General features: G+C 42.7%; 1 protein-coding gene across 1 annotated transcript in view; it reads right to left on the bottom strand.

Moving 5' to 3' along the window:
* LOC121547788 (thyroid hormone receptor alpha-like) overlaps nucleotides 1-15,162 on the bottom strand; it is a 199,084-nt gene extending 183,922 nt beyond the window's left edge. Inside the window, exon 1 of the mRNA XM_041859243.2 lies at nucleotides 14,864-15,162. The gene's annotated coding sequence lies outside the window, so the exon portion shown is untranslated. The remainder of the gene's footprint in view (nucleotides 1-14,863) is intronic.
* Between the last annotated feature and the right edge of the window lie 1,001 nt (nucleotides 15,163-16,163).

The following is a 16,163-nucleotide window of genomic DNA, read 5'->3' as shown; positions in this document are numbered from 1 at the left end:
AGGATGTCATAACCCAGCACAGTAAAAGCTTAATAAGGCCTACTCTCACACAAACACACGCGCACACACACACACACGCACATTATCCCGAAGTCCATTCACTTCCCCATGCTTGTAATTCCACAGCCTGTCTTGGGTGAAGAGCCGGGGCTTTAACGAAAAGCCACGGTTCTATTTTAAGGGCCGACCGTGCAACAAGGAGCTCTTATTTGGCCTTGTATACGCAGCCAGTTAGCGTTAAAAATAGGACCCTAGTGTAAGAAGTGGCCTTAAAATTGAAAGGCTCAATAAAAGGAAAATGATGAAGAGGTGGATGGACTGCTGCTTGGGCCCTGCCAAACCCTCAGCTCCTGGAATAAGTCCATCCGAATTTCCTGAAGCATGAAAGATTTGAAAAACGGGGCAATAAAATGGCAGTGTTTCTTCACCATAGACACCCATTTATTCTCCCACCCTGTTTGGGAGTTCTGTGGAGGCTTCGGGAGGCCAGAGCTAAGACCGTGGCCATCTTATGTAAACTTTTGTGCTCGTTTGTCGTTTCCTTCCCATTCTGTTGCAGTTTGATGATTCTTCTGAGGCAAAATGCTGACTCAGCACACTAACTGAGTAAGTGTTTGTTGACAAAGTAAAAATAATGGGTAAGATAATAAAAATAAAAATAAATAATAATAATAATTGGATGTTAATAAATAAATTTAGCAGTTCACTTTTCATTTAAGCAATAAAACGATGGCCTCTTTACAAATGGCAAGGTACAATAGCTGAATAACCATGGCAAGAACTTGGTCCACTGCCAACAATCTAATCATCCCCTTTAATTAGGGCTGGACGATATGGCCAAAATGTCATATCACAATATTTTTCCGATTGTTGATGGTATGACGGTATTTGACAGGTTCAAAATGTCTACATTTGCTTTATGAGTTGTGCATGACCCTAGGGTGGCACCACATACATTCTTAGTGATTTCAATGGGGCTTTCTCCATTCTGATTGTTTTATACTGTTCCCTCAAACTTCAATCAAAAATGTATCTCATTTGAGATCATTTCCACACTGCCACGTAGGTATGCACAATATGGGCAAAACATCTAGGCCTTATTTTTAACAAAATATTGCAATTGTGATTTAACTTGGGTGAACTGTTGGAATTCTATGAACGCCTCCTGGCTTTTTCATTCGTTGTCATGTCAAACAACACTGTATTCAAAGTGCCCACTATTACATTATATCTATAGAATTAGAATACTAATAGGATCTCTATGGAGGCGTTATTGGGCGCGTTCGAGTGGATAACGTTTGTCAAGTTGGTGTCACTGCCTTTTAAAGTGTGTTGCATTATGGTTATAAAAATTGTCGACTGCATGAACTTTACAAAAATCAAGTGATCAAAGTTTATGCCGTTTTTGATGAAGTCGCCATCAAGTCGCTGCAGTTGCTTCTCACTCACTGCACCATGCAGCCATCACCTGCATTGTGGGAGGCACTATTTGTCAACCAATCATTAGGGTGTTTTTGTTTGACCCACGTTCACGTGGCCAAAGACGTGACTGAAACAGGAACCAAATTTGCCGCAATTCTAAAGCTACAGGGGATACAAATGAAAGTGATATCTGAGACCTCTCTCTAACCAATTAATTGTACACACGGTTTTCAGTTTGTGACTGTGTGATATGGGGGTATATAAAAGTTTATTTATATCGAAAAACTTCTAAAACAATAGCAGCTATGTTGACACTGCCATGTTGATCTGAGCCTTGCTGTTTGAAACATTTATAACTACAAGGAAACAATTATACCTTAGGGACTATTTTGAAAAATATAGTAAAGATTAGACTACTACCTGTGGCTTAATTTATGATATTGATATTCTGGGCAGATGAAACTACAGTAATTGTAGTCCAGAAAAGACCTGTGTATATTTATACTGAATCATGCTGCCTGTGACATCTCCGCAAATCCGTCACGACTTCATTTCTCTCCTAGTGCGTAAACACAAACAGAGTAGCTACTAAAATGGGCCCATGCCAGACAGTGTCAGATGGACTCCGACTCGTAAAGCCGTCGCCCTGGCAAAAATAAAGCTCCCGTGCCGCGCGCCAAATCTTCCTGCTCATGAAAGGGGTTGTGGAGCTGGAGGAAACAAGCAGTCATAGCCAGTGCCAGGGCTACATGACTGCTGTTAATGAGAGAAAAGTGTGGCTGTGTAAAACAGCCTCAACTCTCCCCGTCCAATAAAGGGGTGTTTTTTAATCTTATTATTTCCCCTGTGAGCTGAGGTCGGCTGTAGATTAAGACAGAAAGAGAGAGAAAGAGAGAGAGAGAGAGGCCCTGAGGCAGAGAGAGAGCCTCACCCTACTAGAATCTGAAGTCAAATGTCTACTGTTTGCTGCTGATCTGGTGCTTCTGTCACCAACCAAGGAGGGCCTACAGCAGCAACTAGATATTCTGCACAGATTCTGTCAGACCTGGGCCCTGACAGTAAATCTCAGTAAGACAAAAATAATGGTGTTCCAAAAAAGGCCCAGTTGCCAGGACCACAAATACAAATTCCATCTAGACACCGTTGCCCTAGAGCACACAAAAAACTCTACATACCTCGGTCTAAACATCAGCGCCACTGGTAACTTCCACAAAGCTGTGAACGATCTGAGAGACAAGGCAAGAAGGGCCTTCTATGCCATCAAAAGGAACATAAAATTCAACATACCAATTAGGATCTGGCTAAAAATACTTGAATCAGTTATAGAACCCATTGCCCTTTATGGTTGTGAGGTCTGGGGTCCGCTCACCAACCAAGAATTCACAAAATGGGACACACACCAAATTGAGACTCTGCATGCACAACGAAAAACACCAAATAATGCACGCAGAGCAGAATTAGGCCGATACCCGCTAATTATCAAAATCCAGAAAAGAGCCGTTAAATTGTATAACCACTTAAAAGAAAGCGATTCCCAAACCTTCCATAACAAAGCCATCACCTACAGAGAGATTAACTTGGAGAAGAGTCCCCTAAGTAAGCTGGTCCTGGGCTCTGCTCATAAACACAAACAGACCCCACAGAGCCCCAGGACAACAACAACAACACAATTAGACCCATCCAAATCATGAGAAAACAAAAAGAGAATTACTTGACACATTGGAAAGAATTAACAAAAAAACAGAGAAAATTAGAATGCTATTTGGCCCTAAACAGAGAGTACACAGTGGCAGAATACCTGACCACTGTGACTGACCCAAATTTAAGGAAAGCTTTGACTATGTACAGACTCAGTGAGCATAGCCTTGCTATTGAGAAAGGCCGCCGTAGGCAGACCTGGCTCTCAAGAGAAGACAGGCTATGTGCACACTGCCCACAAAATGAGGTGGAAACTGAGCTGCACTTCCTAACCAAATGTATGACCATATTAGAGACATATATTTCCCTCAGATTACAGAGATCCACAAAGAATTCGAAAACAAACCCAATTTTGATAAACTCCCATATCTACTGGGTGAAATACCACAGTGTGCCATCACAGCAGCAAGATTTGTGACCTGTTGCCACAAGAAAAGGGCAACCAGTGAAGAACAAACACCATTGTAAATACAACGCATATTTATGTTTATTTATTTTCCCATTTGAACTTTAACTATTTGCACATTGTTACAACACTGTATATATACATTATATGACATTTGAAATGTCTTTATTCTTTTGGAACTTCTGAGTGTAATGTTTACTGTTAATGTTTATTGTTTATTTCTTTGAGGCAGAGAGAGAGGGAGAGAGAGGGTGATAGAGAGAGAGGGATAGAGAGAGAGAGGCCTGAGGCAGAGAGAGAGAGAGAGAGAGAGAGAGCCTGAGGCAGAGAGAGAGAGAGAGAGAGAGAGAGAGAGAGAGAGAGGGATAGAGAGAGAGAGCCCTGAGGCAGAGAGAGAGAGAGAGAGAGAGAGAGAGAGAGAGAGAGAGAGAGAGAGAGAGAGAGAGAGAGAGAGAGAGAGAGAGAGAGAGAGAGAGAGAGAGAGAGAGAGAGAGAGAGAGAGAGAGAGAGAGAGAGAGAGAGAGATAGAGAGAGAGAGAGAGAGAGCCCTGAGGCAGAGAGAGAGAGTGGGCTCATGGGAGTCTCGCCGTCATGATCATACTAGGAGAGGGAAGAAGAAAGAGGAGGGCGCTCTCTGGCAGCCATTTGCATGGAAATCCCGGCCAAGAAGAAACAAGCAAATAAAACGGAGCAAAAACAGAAAAGTTATAGGGACCCTGCCTGCTGGGAAACAAAGAGAGGAGGCTTGGCTTAGCTTGGCTGGAGCTGAAAGAACAGAGACGAAAAACCTTTGGAAAGCCACACATTTGGCTCTGAAGGCGAGACACGGACGGTTTGATGGTTGTGATCTGTTTGAGTGGGAGTGTGGTTGTCTGTGGTAGTGTGCGTTATCTCGAAAACACCAGACATGCTTATCAGCAGTTAGGGGGCCGCATTGCCCTCTGAACAGGCTGAAAGAAGCCAGTCAAAGTTCAGCTTCATTAGTACTGTATGGACGTAAGGAACTCAGCCGCCACTTCACTCAAGTTCACACTGAGAGGTGAACAGGTACACTGTTCATGAAGTTCATTGTATGTGGGCTGGAAAAGTTTGGTGCCCAAAATCAATCAGTGCATTCAAGAAGAAAAGTAACATAGAATATTAATTGTAATGACAAGTTGCTAGTTGGAGACAATGCTAATTAAAGTGGCAATATGTCACTTTTTGGGCGACATGACCAAATTCACATAGAAATGTGAGTTATAGATCGGTCATTCTAATTGAAAGCAAGTATAAGAAGCCGTAGATCTGTTCTATGTGTGCTATTTCTATGCTTCTCGTTCTTAAGTTTTGTTTTTGAGTCTTTTACGTTCGGTTTTGTACACCAGCTTCAAACAGCTGAAACAACAATATTTGTGGTTATGGAAAATATATTTCACAGCGGTTTAGATGGTACAATGATTCTCTACACTATACTATCTTATTTTGTCACATAAACTGAAATTAGGCAAACTATTTGAGATTTAGAAAAAGGAAATGGTGGAGCGATTTCTGCATAGTGCAACTTTAAGCTTAGAGTGACGTAGAAGCTCAACTGACATGCTGCCTGAGGAAAACCATTAGTCGCACAGCAATGAAAACCTGCACTCAGTAAATAGCCCCTTCTTCACCTCAGCCAATGGCGAGTCACAATGACAACCCTAAACCATTTAAGTCTTATCTGACCTAATCTGTCTTTTGACACCTATCTACTGGTTAAACCATAGACAAGTGGTCACCACCTTTTCTGAGTCAAGATCACTTTCGCAGTCAAAAAGCAAGCAGAGATCTACCGCTCAGAATTTTTTTTAAACATGACTGTAACATGAACCTAATAAAAACAGTTCTGTAGGAATGAGGTGTGCAGTAGGTCTAATACATTATCACAGCATATTGACTATATGCCTGGCCTGCCAATATTGTTCTTCTCAGTCCTTATTATATTTCAAAACTCAAGCTTTGATAACAAAATAGATCAGTTGGTGTAGCACTTGCGAGGCATAGCTGAGCATAAATTGAAATAATTTGCAAATAATTTGCTTTTTTATTTTACTGGACCGATGGTACCTGCATCTGATGGTCATGGAGCTTTCAAGACTACTGGGAACTCAGGAAAAAAAAAGAGGTAAAATCATGACGTCAGTGAACTTCAGGTCGGAAAGTCTGAGCTCTAGAAAGATGCCTAAATTTCCGAGTTGGATGACTATTCAAAACGATTTTCCCCAGTCGGATCTCGTTTTTTTTTTTGAGTTCCCAGTTGTCTTGAACGCACTGAAGTCTGAGATTTCCGAGTTCCAAGTTCCCAGTTGTTTTGAACAAGGTATTAGTCTCAGCAGAGGGAGGAAGAGATTAGCAGAGGGTCCGCCTCTCACGATCCCTGCTCTCTCCTTCCTTTCCTCCAGTGACACTGACCAGAGAGAGGGGACACCGTCTTGTCTGCCACCTGATGGCGAAACTCGAGTCGCACCACATCTGCCTCAGGCACAAATTAATGTTGTTCCTATGACCAGAGAAAGTGAAATACTCCTCAATATTAAAATAGACACGACGAGCTGCTAATAATAGTACAAACGCAGGGCTATCGATTCACTTGGCTACTCATTCATTGCAGCTGCAGCGTGAACGGAAGTAGAGAGAAGCACATTTTATGTTTTCTAATAAAAATAGTGTTGACAGTGCTGAATACATTTTTTTACATGAACTCACTCATAAAAACAGCAGCTCTTTGCTGTAGGCTATTCTTTGACAGTCTCTCTCTGGTCTTGAAGGTTATGTAGGCTAGTATCAAACGTTGCTGTGGCCGGGGTCGTGGAAGCTGTAGGTAGGCACACAGTGATTTGAGCTATCCGATTGGCCAGCGCAGTAGGCGCACTCGATTTAGCCACAGATCTCCCGGTCCGCCTGGTAGGCGGAGTTTGTCTTTTCAGACAAATTAAATGGTTCAAAATGGGAACACTTTTTATGCACAGGGCTTTTGAATCAAGTGCACCTACTGCCAACAGCGCAACTCGGACAAAAAGACGAGCAAGCCTTTATCATTGGCTTTTGTACAGAAATGTTTGGTGATCGATTAGGAATGCCTTGAAGATCGATCGACCAGTTGGTTAGTGACCAGTGCCATAGACTGTAAAATGAATGGACAAAGCCATCGATGACTTCACCCCATTTTTCCTATGTGAAGTCTCAGTGGCGCATTTGAAGATCAGGAAGTGTCGTTTTAGCGTGTCGCCATCTTGCTTCATGGAGGAGTTTTTGGAAACATTGCATGCACAGTTTAAGCTACTCTAGGAAGTGACTTTGCAGGCTAGCTCAGTGCTGCCCCCTCTCATTGAGTATCTCAAGTTGAAGGCCGACCGGGGTAATGAAGGCTGCAAATTATCCTTAACTTTGTGCGATTTTAAAATAATCGGTTCAAGGAAATCCATCTGGTGAAATAGAAGCAAGAATTGGTACCATGATTGTGTACAAAAATTTTTTTTTATATCCACGAATATTGATCACTAAGATCGCCATACTCTCTTTGACTATAATGGGGGATCCTGCTTTCTGAAAACATTGCCTTTGTGGATTCTGGTGCACTGCACACACTGTCCTTGCTAGAGCGGAATAACTACACAAATGTGTATAATCTAGACTTGAGATAAACGGCGAAAACACAGGAGAAAGGAACAGTAAGTCCCAATAAGTCCCAAAGTTGTTAGACAGGATACAAACCTGCTACCATTGACTAGAAATCAATGGGAGTGTGTCAAACACAGAAGTATGGTGAATGATGGTGAAGAGAGAATCAAGGGGATTATAAACTGGCTGGTTCCAGCCCTGAACGCTGATTGGCTGACAGCCATGTAATATCAGACCGTATACCACGGGTATGACAAAACATTTATTTTTACTGCTCTAATTACGTTGGTTACACGCTGCGTCATGCTTAAGAACAGCCCTTAGCTGTGGTTTATTGGCCATATACACTGCTCAAAAAAATAAAGGGAACACTAAAATAACACATCCTAGATCTGAATGAATGAAATAATCTTATTAAATACTTTTTTCTTTACATAGTTGAATGTGCTGACAACAAACTCACACAAAAATTATCAATGGAAATCAAATGTATCAACCCATGGAGGTCTGGATTTGGAGTCACCCTCAAAATTAAAGTGGAAAACCACACTACAGGCTGATCCAACTTTGATGTATTGTCCTTAAAACAAGTCAAAATGAGGCTCAGTAGTGTGTGTGGCCTCCACATGCCTGTATGACCTCCCTACAATGCCTGGGCATGCCCTTGATGAGGTGGCGGATGGTCTCCTGAGGGATCTCCTCCCAGACCTGGACTAAAGCATCTGCCAACTCCTGGTCAGTCTGTGGTGGATGGAGCGAGACATGATGTCCCAGATGTGCTCAATTGGATTCAGGTCTGGGGAACGGGCGGGCCAGTCCATAGCATCAATGCCTTCCTCTTGCAGGAACTGCTGACACACTCCAGCCACATGAGGTCTAGCATTGTCTTGCATTAGGAGGAACCCAGGGCCAACCGCACCAGCATATGGTCTCACAAGGGGTCTGAGGATCTCATCTCGGTACCTAATGGCAGTCAGGCTACCTCTGGCGAGCACATGGAGGGCTGTGCGGCCCCCAAAGAAATGCCACCCCACACCATGACTGACCCACCGCCAAACCGGTCATGCTGGAGGATGTTGCAGGCAGCAGAACGTTCTCCACGGCGTCTCCAGACTCTGTCACGTCTGTCACGTGCTCAGTGTGAACCTGCTTTCATCTGTGAAGAGCACAGGGCGCCAGTGGCGAATTTGCCAATCTTGGTGTTCTCTGGCAAATGCCAAACGTCCTGCACGGTGTTGGGCTGTAAGCACAACCCCCACCTGTGGACGTCGGGCCCTCATACCACCCTCATGGAGTCTGTTTCTGACCATTTGAGCAGACACATGCACATTTGTGGCCTGCTGGAGATCATTTTGCAGGGCTCTGGCAGTGCTCCTCCTGCTCCTCCTTGCACAAAGGCGGAGGTAGCAGTCCTGCTGCTGGGTTGTTGCCCTCCTACGGCCTCCTCCACGTCTCCTGATGTACTGGCCTGTCTCCTGGTAGCGCCTCCATGCTCTGGACACTACGCTGACAGACACAGCAAACCTTCTTGCCACAGCTCGTATTGATGTGCCATCCTGGATGAGCTGCACTACCTGAGCCACTTGTGTGGGTTGTAGACTCCGTCTCATGATTTCACAGAAGTGTGATTGACTTGGAGTTACATTGTGTTGTTTAAGTGTTCCCTTTATTTTTTTGAGCAGTGTACCACACCCCCTCGGGCCTTATTGCTTAAAGATAGTCACTTGTTTGTAACTGCACAAAACAACCTCTGTTGCATCAGGCCAGGACATGTTTCAACTCTAGATCTGGGAGAAAGATGCCATTTTGGTCAATCATGTTAATAAGATAAAAATGGTAAACGTTGGCATTGTCACACACTGTTATAACATTCATTTATCAAAAGTGCACATTTAAAGCCTTCGGGAGAAGGTCAGTCCAATTCAATTCAACCCGGCGGATCAACAAATTGGATGCACAATGGTATGTGAGCATATGTCAGGACAGACAATGCTGGCTATTGTTTAACCAGTCAACAATCTCAATTCTTATCCGCTCACATCTATGGGACAAAAATCTACAGTATCTTCATCTTAAAAAACGATCATTCGAATGGACTTTGATATAAAAGGTTTTGAGAGAAGTTTATCCAGCTAAAGACAATATGCCCCAAATACTGTCATATGTTCTCTGCAGAGCAAAAACATACAGATCAGCTGATGGCATTTTGTGCTCGACTGCCTGCGCCTTTCTGAGCGGAGACTGCGAGAGCAACCTGTGAGCGCATAGCATAAATGGGTGACGTAATCTAATTAGTCATAGACATGAGCAGGGACAATCACGCAAGAGCACTTCGGGGACATGTGTGGGATGACTAACTCTGCTGCACTGTATTCAGGTCAAGTCAGCCAACATGAAAACCATTCACTGTCAAATCTAAGAACACTGTAACCAAATACATCTTTCTCAAAGACAGTACATTGTCCAGTCTTAGTCGATATTGTATAAGTAAGTAATGGAATCCGGACGAATTCCAGTCTGGTCCCATTGCCCACTCTCACTCTCAGCCTAGACTGTTCAGGAAAGGGCTCGACATGTTTGACTACCCAGCATGCCCCTGTCTCTCTGTAGGCTCCTCTGCTCTGCTGTCTCTGACATCATTATAGAGTGGATTCAGATCAGGACATCGGCTGCACTGCATAGCCTGCTTATATAACAACTCTATCTCACTTTTTCTAAGATTTCAGCACCACTGCCCCATACAGAGAGAGACTGAGACCGAGCGGAAGATGAGGAGGAAAAGCTGAAATGTCTTGAGTCAATAAGTATTCAACCCGTTTGTTATGGCAAGCCTAAATAAAAATGTGCTTAACAAGTCACATAATACATTGCATGGACTCACTCTGTGTGCAATAATAATGTTTAACATGATTTTTTAATGAATACCTCATCTCTGTACCCCACACATACAACTATCTGTAAGGTCCCTTAGTTGAGCAGTGAATTTCAAACACAGATTCAACCACAAAGACCAGGGAGGTTTTCCAATGACTCGCAAAGAAGGGCACCTTTTGGGAGATGGGTAAAAAATACATTGAATTTCCCTTTGAGCATGGTGAAGTTAGTAATTACACTTTGGATGGTGTGGCTCAGTTGGTAGAGCAAGGCGCTTGCAACACCAGGGTTGTCGGTTCGATTCCCATTGGGGACCAGTACGAAAAAATGTATGTGCTCATAACTGTAAGTCGCTCTGGATAAGAGCATCTGCTAAATCACTCAAATGTAAATGTATCAGTACACCCAGTCACTACAAAGATACAGGCGTCCTTCCTAACTCCGTTGCCGGAGAGAAAGGAAACCGCTCAGGGATTTCACCATCAGGCCAATGGTGACTTTAAAACAGTTACAGAGTTTAATGGCTGTGATATGAGAAAACTGAGGATGGATCAACAACATTGTAGTTACTCCACAATACTAACCTAAATGACAAGAAAGCCTGTACGGAATAAAAGTATTCCCAAACATGCATCCTGTTTGCAATTAGGCACTAAAGTAAAACTGCAAAAAATGTGGCAAAGAAATGAACTCTATGTCCCGAATATGTTTGGGGCAAATCCAACACAACACATCACTGAGTACCACTCTTCATATTTTCAAGAATGGTGGTGGCTGCATCATGTTATGGCTATGCTTGTCATCGGCAAGGACTAGGGAGTTTTTTTAGGATAAAAATTAACGGAATAGAGCTAAGCACAGGCAAAATCCTAGAGGAAAACCTGGTTCAGTATGCTTTCCAACAGACACTGGGAGACAAGTTCACCTTTCAGCAGGATAATAACTTAAAACACAAGGCCAAATATACACTGGAGTTGATTACAAAGATGACATTGAATGTTGCTGAGTGGCCCAGTTAAAGTTTTGACTTAAATCAGCTTGGAAATCTATGGCAATACTTAAAAATGGCTGTCTAGCAATGATCAACAACCAACTTGACAGAGGTAAAAAACAGAAAAAAAGAATAATGTGCAAATATTGTAAAATCCAGGTGTGCAAAGTTCTTAGAGACTTACCCAGAAAGACTCACAGCTGTAATCGCTGCTAAAGGTGATTCTAACATGTATTGACTCGGGGGTGTGAACACTTATGTAAATTAGATATTTCTGTATTTGATTTTCAATAAATTGGTAATAATTTCTAAAAACATGTTTTCACTTAGTCAATATGGTGTATTGTATGTATGTGAGAAAAATATATATTTTGAATTCAGGTTGTAACACAAAATGTGGAATAAGTCAAGGGGTATCAATACTTTCTGAAGACAATGCATACATTACTGCCAGCCATCCAAAACACACACACACACATACACACACACTGTACACACACACAATGTACACACACACAATGTACACACACAGAGGGGAGGACATGGACCAGGTCACATTGGGCTAAAGCATGACGGCTCCACCAGCCTGTACTTCTCTCTTTCTCTCTCTTATTCAATTCAATGCATGGTTTGTTTATCCCTTATGCTTACTGATATCCCCCCCCATACTAAACATAAACAGTATGCACTAATACACACTTAATAAACCATGTACTGTATACATTAGTTTGTTTGTTTTTTATTTTATATGTTATCCTTATTTTACCAGGTAAGTTGACTGAGAACACATTCTCATTTACAGCAACGACCTGGGGAATAGTTACAGGGGAGAGGAGGGGTGATGAATGAGCCAATTGGAAGCTGGGGATGATTAGGTGGCCATGATGGTATGAGGGCCAGATTGGGAATTTAGCCAGGACACTAGGGTTAACACCCTTCCTTTTACGATAAGTGCCATGGGATCGTTAGTGACCACAGAGAGTCAGGACACCCCTTTAACGTCCCATCCGAAAATGATGGAACCCAAAATGTAGGAGGCTGAGTTACCGTACACAAATTAAAACATTTAATTACAGAAACTTTCCAAAGCCCACACTGGGTTTATTTGCTTTCAGAAACATGTTTATGGTGTAATGTCTGATTTGGCCAAAGGCTAAACAACAGAGGCAAAGAAGATAGAGTTTTAAACAACTAGGTAATGATTAATGTATAGGTGGAAATCTGGATGAAAGCCAAGGGCTCGCTGTATTAGGTTTTATCATAAAGCTGGGAAATATTTTCCTCACAAATGAAAACAGCTATCAGTATCCCTAAGAAGACGACCTGCCCTTTGCCCTCCCATTTGTTACAGTTTTTGTTGTTGTTCTGAACCCACTGCCCCCAAGTCGTTCGCCACCCCCACCCCGTCCATTGGTCTGCCCTGTAAGGAGGTCACATGCCCCAGGTTGTGCCTTTTTCCCAGTCTGCCCTGTACGGAGATTGTGCGCGCCCGGTGTGTAGCAAGCTAATTAGTTTAAATATCAACAGTACTGCCACGGCAGTATAACATTTGATGAACACTTGATAACACTTGATTTACATCCCCATCAATCAGCACCTCATCAATTATTTCCTTATAGAATCATAGCCGCGGGAAAGTTGCTGGAGGTGCTGCAGCACCCCTGAGAAATGTAAATACATTTGCCAAAGTTATAGAATTACTGCTATCTGTTCAGAAATAAATGAAATATTCAGAATAGCCTACTACAGCATGAGTAGGCCTCTAATTTAGCCACAGAGGATCAAGAGCTTCTTTTTTTTTTATTGCCTAGATGTGGTTGGAAAGCAAATGGCTCCTGCTGAAAAGAGAAGACTCTAATCCGTCTGCTTTAGGCTACCTTCATATTTTATCAACTTCCAAATAGGCCTATTGAGCAAACATTATTTTAAGTAAAACAAGAGAGAGGTAAGCTTTTGGCAAGAGCGCATAATGAGCTGCGCATTATTGGGTGAGTCAGTGAAACTGGAAAGCTTTTTTAGGACTATAATTTCCTTGTCATATTGTACAATATGTGTGTCTCCACACACCTAGGCCTAGTCTATTGATGTATTCAAGACAAGGTTGTTTTTATTGATCTCAGATTCTCAGTTTGTCAGTGTGAAAGTAGCCTGTAATTTCGATCATTTGTGCGGTATTAAAAAAGTACCCAGTCATGTAAAATTATGTATTATTGCATGAAATGCGTTTATAAATGGCCAAATGTTTCCCTGCTACTACTAATGGTCCCCATGTGTGCATCTCTAAACAATCAGAGTATCAAAGCCAATGACACATTTTCAAAACGCAGCTTTACCCATGTGTGTTCTGGCTCTGGCCCAACCCATCACTTTCTGGGACCAATCAGACGGTCTAGAATGGATTTCCATTCTAGAAATCGTCGGTAATGTACTCAGATCCTCCCGCCTCATGTGTACCGGAGTTGCTAGCAGTAGGCGGGGGCAACAGACAGTGTCCTTCGCCACCCCCCCTGTCGGGCACGGTTTTCTCAAAGACACAGCAGGCGGGAGGCGGGGTCGACACCATGTGCTAGCTAACTAGCAAGCTAGCACATGGTGTCGCTAACTAGCAAGCTGTGCTAACGGGAGGCGGGAGCAATCGGTAGACAGTGTTCTTTGCTCCCGCCTGTCGGGCATGGTTTTCTCCGGTACTAGCAAGCTAGCGCACAGTGTCGCTAACTAGCAAGCTAGCTAGTTAGCACACAGTGTCGCTCCAGCTTCCCGCATGCTGTGCTGGCGGGAGGCGGGAGCGACCGGTAGACAGTTTCCTTTGCCCCGCCTGTCGGGCACGGTTCCTGCATGCCCAGAATTGCGGCCTGCAGTTGTACACTATTGACTAATTGCGGAGAAGAAACGTTAATGTCCATGGGCGTGGTGTTGCATTTGGCCAGAACAAGGAGTTTGGATAGCCAGGCAACATTTAATGGACATTACTGTATGACAGTGCTAAGAAAACAGACACATTTATTACAATAGAATAGTAAGTAACATTGTACCAAGCTATTGACATTACACAGTAACTTGTGAATTTCCCAAACAAGACTAAAGGATATGGCTGTGCATAACTGTCATGTGTTCCATGATATATTCCAGGCCCATATTGTTGCTTTTATTATGCACTATGACAGCCAGAAAACAAAATGGTACAGTATCAATATTAATGGAGCTATAGGCCTATAATTATCACTTTCATTTTGCAGTATCATAGCAAATGTGATGTGTAATTTGTACTGTAACCCTTAGAAGTTGGCAGTTATCCAAAGTATTTGCTGCAACTGTGCTACAAACATACCTGCACCAGATTTGAACAATATGACACTTACTTTCTAAAATAATATTTGAACCTCCTACACACAAGGCCACACAACATAGCCTGCACAATAACAGACAGAAGTGTGTGTGTGTGTGTGTGTGTGTGTGTGTGTGTGTGTGTGTGTGTGTGTGTGTGTGTGTGTGTGTGTGTGTGTGTGTGTGTGTGTGTGTGTGTGTGTGTGTGTGTGTGCAGTATCATAAAGGAATAAATACAAGTTAGGCCACTCTGTTGATTATGTGAACACATTGCACACTGACTATCTGAATCGAAAACTACATCCACAATATAACAACAGTACAACAGTAATTGCGGCGAATTATCGTTTAGCAAGCAAACTGTAGGAGGACAAGGTGAAGCTATACTGTAGCCTACATAGAGCTGCTGATCTGTCAAACCATGCAGCTACTGGGGCTAGATTGGACAGAAAAATACGCACAAATGCGACATGCAAGGTGGGTAGTAAATATGTGCCAATGAGACTCACCGTCTGGTTCTTCGGCTGTTTTAGACGAGAATACGGTTGTTTTGAGACTGAAACGAGGATGAAAAAGTAAAAAGCCTCCCCGTATAAAGCGCAAGTGGAGTGGTAGGGTATGCAATTGCACAGTACCGGGCTTTTTTATTTTTAAAAAAATCCTCTGCAACGCGCCGCTTGCTGTTAAAATGTCTTGTGCAGTTCCTATTTTGCACTTTAAAAAAGTCACAAGGTGCTCGTTATTTGGGATTTCCCTTGAGGTGTGCGTAAAAATGTGCGCCAGTAACGTTTCAGTGGGCTGCCACGACAGGGAAATGGAATCAAGAGATATACTATTGCTCCTCCCTCCGCGTAATGTACAGTATGGGGCGCACACTGCTCTGGGCAAATGCAATGCTCTGGGCCCGCATAAAACAATTGAATAAAACTAGCTATCTACCGCTCTCTACAGGACTACCGCTTTCTACAGGACTAACACTGTAAAATACGAACACATCTACCTCCTCTGATAAAAACGACTTTAAAAGTAGCAATATTCGCTTTGAATGTGAGACCATGAGAATGAATAGGAAATTAATGTAGCCTAGTTTGGAGATGTTGAGCATCCGTTGGCATCCACACTGATACGTGTCTGGCGCGATGCGTTATTCTCGTCCTCATATAGGCTAGGTTCGCTCCAGCTCCTCCCTTCAGACAGAAGAATGAAAGACCTCTAGTACCTGAGTTGCCTTACCCTGCGGGAGATGAGGTTAGGTGAGGATCATGAGCTTTTTCTCAATAATACAAAACCATTTTCAATCATACTATTAAATACACTAAAATAAATTACGCCTATGAGAGGAAAATAAAACAGTTCTTATTACATGCCATGCTTATTGTCTGCTTATAATGATAAACCTTGAAGGTATTCTATAGTCTAAAGCAGTTTTGTATCAACCCTGAAATCCTACACATCTGACTGAAAATATTTTGGACTGAACACTGAGGGAGGACTTGGGAAACATGGTTCAACACTTGGGCAATGTTAAATACTCTACAGATAGCAGATGGAAAATTGTTATTAATAATGTGAGAAAGCCTGTCTGCAAAGAAGAAGTTTGGGTCGTATCCAAGAGCAATATGAGAGTGGATTGCATTTTCTGTCATATTGTATCAGTAGGAAGAGCTCCACATGTTACTGCCTGGAGACAACAAACTAGCTAGCTTATATAAGGATTTGATTTAATAACCTCCGAAATATGTATTTTACCATGACCCCAATGATGATTCCAAAACTGTCCCTTGCTTTATATTAAGGTGACATGCTAAA

The sequence above is a fragment of the Coregonus clupeaformis genome, chromosome 1 (assembly GCF_020615455.1).
Source record: "Coregonus clupeaformis isolate EN_2021a chromosome 1, ASM2061545v1, whole genome shotgun sequence".
Classification (NCBI taxonomy): Eukaryota; Metazoa; Chordata; class Actinopteri; order Salmoniformes; family Salmonidae; genus Coregonus; species Coregonus clupeaformis.
The sequence above is the reverse complement of the archived record's forward strand: the minus strand, read 5'-3'. Positions and strand labels throughout refer to the sequence as shown.